This window comes from Microtus ochrogaster, chromosome 16, assembly GCF_000317375.1.
Source record: "Microtus ochrogaster isolate Prairie Vole_2 chromosome 16, MicOch1.0, whole genome shotgun sequence".
NCBI lineage: Eukaryota > Metazoa > Chordata > Mammalia > Rodentia > Cricetidae > Microtus > Microtus ochrogaster.
The window spans coordinates 61,790,184-61,793,893 of NC_022018.1; positions in this window are offsets into that span (position 1 = coordinate 61,790,184).

Here is a 3,710-nt window from a genome sequence, read left to right on the forward strand (position 1 = left end):
TCTCTCTCTCTCTGCTTTGTTTTCATTGCATGAACACAATCCTGTTGTTATATAAATCTAAACCCATTTAACAATCTACATACATATACTGATGAACACCTCCATTTTTTATCAATATCTTCCAAACAATATTGCAATGAATATTATTGCCCCTGTGCCCCTAGAGTATTGGGCAAATAATGTAACAGCTTAATTTCAAGAAATGAAACAGCATGCAGAACAAAATTATCACAATCTGCACATTTACACATAGTGACTCAAATCATCCACTTTCTCAAAGTTTGCAAAGAAATATACCTTTTAATTTGTTAAGAATTTCATACACAAGTACTATATTTACAATATTCCTGCTTCTTACAAACCCTCCGTGCCCACCTGCTTCCTGTGAATTTCATAACCCCATCTTTATTTTTCTTACATATGTATAAATACACATATTATTAATCCATTTAGCATTGTTACAATAGATTTGTAGTTAAAGCTGATCACATATGATTGGGATACCTATCAGGGAGCTTGTCTTGAAGAAAACTACTTCTTTCTCTCTTTCAGCAACATCTGATTGCCTGTATCTCCTCATCTAGGGGATCCTTTTGAAATCTCACCCAATGCATATTACCAAAACAATTGGCAATATCATAGTACAGGTCTTGTTTAACTAACCACATTACTGAGATTTCAAGAGTTCAGCTTCCCTGTAATAGAAGATACTATCTATCAGTAGAAATCCATTTCCACTAGTTCTTAACATTGTTTCTGTCTTCTACTTTATGACTTTTCTAGAGCCTCAGGTGCAGAGTTTGCTCTGTAGATGTATCAACTTGATTCAGACATTATTACTAGAAAACTACTTTGATGAGACCTATACTTATCTCTTGATGTCAAGTTAAGTACTTAGACCACAATTAGGAAATTTTAGTTTAAGAAAATGGTAGTAGTATGTTCTCATCTAAAGTATAAGACCTGTGGTCATATAGGGCAGAAACAGATACAGGAAGCTGACAAGGTTTACAGTATCAGGAGCCAGTTCCCTCTAATGATGGACCTTACTTCCAATGAAAGAGCAGTTGGTTACCACCAAGATAAAAGCACCAGTGTGGTACCCTTGGGAGTATCTCTCTATGGTAGCCATTGTAGTGATCCATAGGTATCACAGCTAGGTAAAATTAACAAAAAGTGCATTCCTATTTGCTTGTGTGTAGTGCTGGTTTGCATGTTCATGTATAGAGTGTTTTAAAATAGAGTTTATGACACAAGGACTGGTCCCCACAAAGAGCCATAGATTGTTCAGTATCAGGCCTTGGAAATCTTCTTTCAAGTCATGAGACAAGGGAATCCATGAGACTCTGAACACAATGTGGGCAGCTCTCATTGGTGGGAGGTGGAACATTGGAGAAGGGGGTAATTGGAAAAGGGAATGCATTTTATAAGAAAAACTAATCTAATTTGTTGTCTATTTTTCATATTTACTTTCAGGATATCTAAACGTCAAAATCATATTCCTTAAAATTTCAAATTGTGCTGTTTCCAACATCATGCTATTGGCACCTTGATCACTGTAACAAAAATTCTTACCCTACATTGAGAATCTGTATTCCTGGATCTTTCCAAATAGTGTTGTTGTGACTTGATCTACTCTTCACAATAACTTTGTATCAGCAGCTCTTCTGTTGCTATGATAAGCATCATGACCAACAACATGTCCTTCTACCACTGAAGGGAGCTGTAGCAAGGAATGTAGTAGAGGCCTGGGGGCAAAGACAAAAGCAGAGACCCTGGAGGAATCTTGCATCTACTTTGTTCTCCCTGGTTTGTTCACTCAGCTTCAACCATCCAAAGATACTGGTCCAGTGGTAACCCCACACACAGGCTGGGTCCTCCCACATCAATCATTAATAAAATAAAAATGCTCCAAAGACTTTCAAACATACCATTGTGATAGAGTCATTTCTCAATTGAAATCTCTTCTTCCCAAATAACCCTAGCTTGTGTCAAGCTGATAGAATCTCACCATATGAAGCAAAACTTACAGATCCATTGTCAAAGTTCAAAGTGATAAATACGATACAATATCCCTCAGTGTTTATCAGACTACTTGGACACTCTGTGATTTCAGGCTTTCTACAAATGTGAACTTAATATATATTATTTTCTCTATATATAGTAAACATATAAGTGATATAAATCAGACATATAAGTGGTATAAATCGGACATAAAAGTGATATAAATCAGGAAGCAACTCAAGAGAGTAACAATGGAGGAAAATGCCTAGCTTAGGCACATTGTAAACCTGAAGCCTTCATTCATTAAAACAACACATAATCATATCACTAAGACTATTTCAAGTATTGTTTCTTGGTAGATTATTCCAAAATTTTCATCTTTTATCAACATGAATCATTTCTGAAGTCTTCCAAATCCCCAGACATTTAAAGTCCTGTTGGTTACTCACTAACATTTATGACAACTCATTTGGTGGAAAGGACCTAGGTTTCATAGGATGGCTCCTAAGATGCATAACTTAAAAGAACAGTCATAAACATCAACAACAAATTCAAAGAGTTCAAAGTAGACTCAAAGAAATAGATAACTGAAATTAAGGAGGATGAAATTAAGAAGAATAAAGGCATAGGCGATGCCCAAGAAAACACAAAGCATGGTGAAAATGACAAAGACAATACAGGATTAGAAAATACAATGCACTAGGTAGATAAGATAGGTACACTGACGAGGACTCGATCTGAAATGAAAATAAAACTAAAAGAAAAGCAGGAAATTCAAAGGAATAACTTACAAGTATAATTAATCAAACAGAAGACAGAATATCAGGACTCAAAAATAAATTAGAGAATCTAGACCAAATCAGCAAGGAATGCGAAAAAAGTAAAACATAAGAAAGGAACATAGAGAAAATGTCACTCATAGTGAAAAGCACAAACCTTCTCACTTTAGACATGAAAGAGGGAGAAGAATCCCAAATCAATGGCATAGAACAGGTGTTCAGCATTGCTGAAGAAAACTCAAACTAAGGAAAGACATATCCATGCAGCTACAAGAAGCACAGAGAACACCAAGTAGACCGTGCCAGAAAAGATCACACCCAGAGCATATCACAGTTAAAACACGAAGTATGCATAAGGTAGAAAGTGTATTGAAAACTATGCTACAAGAGAAAAAGTCCAAGTCACACAGATGAAAACCCATCAGAATCATAGCTGATTCCTCGATAAGTAGTCCTGGGTTAGTTTGCATTGCTTTCCCCTGCCTGGGGAAATGCAGGGCGAAAGGATCAAACTGTTTTAAGTTCTAATACACTCGGAAGTACAGATTATAAGTATACAATTTTCTCATTTTCTTGGGCTCTTTATTAGTTTAGGTTTATGACTCCCTTAAAATTTCTGATAAGGTTACCTTTTAAGACAGATAATAAAGTAATGGATTCTTTCTTCACGAACGCAATTTGCAGCCTGCCCATATAAGAGTTGACTAAGAAAAAAAAACCCTCCTTGCTTGCTCATGAGCTACTATTCTGTGACAAGTTGCAGAGATATGCTCTCTGTTTTTAATCTTTTCTCAATAATCACTCATTTGAGAAGTAGACCGTAACCCCTTTGTGACTCCTGTATTGTCCGAAAGATTTTGTTGGGGTATATATGATGTAAGGGAAAGAACAGAGAGAAGATTTTGTTGGGGTATATATGATGTAAGG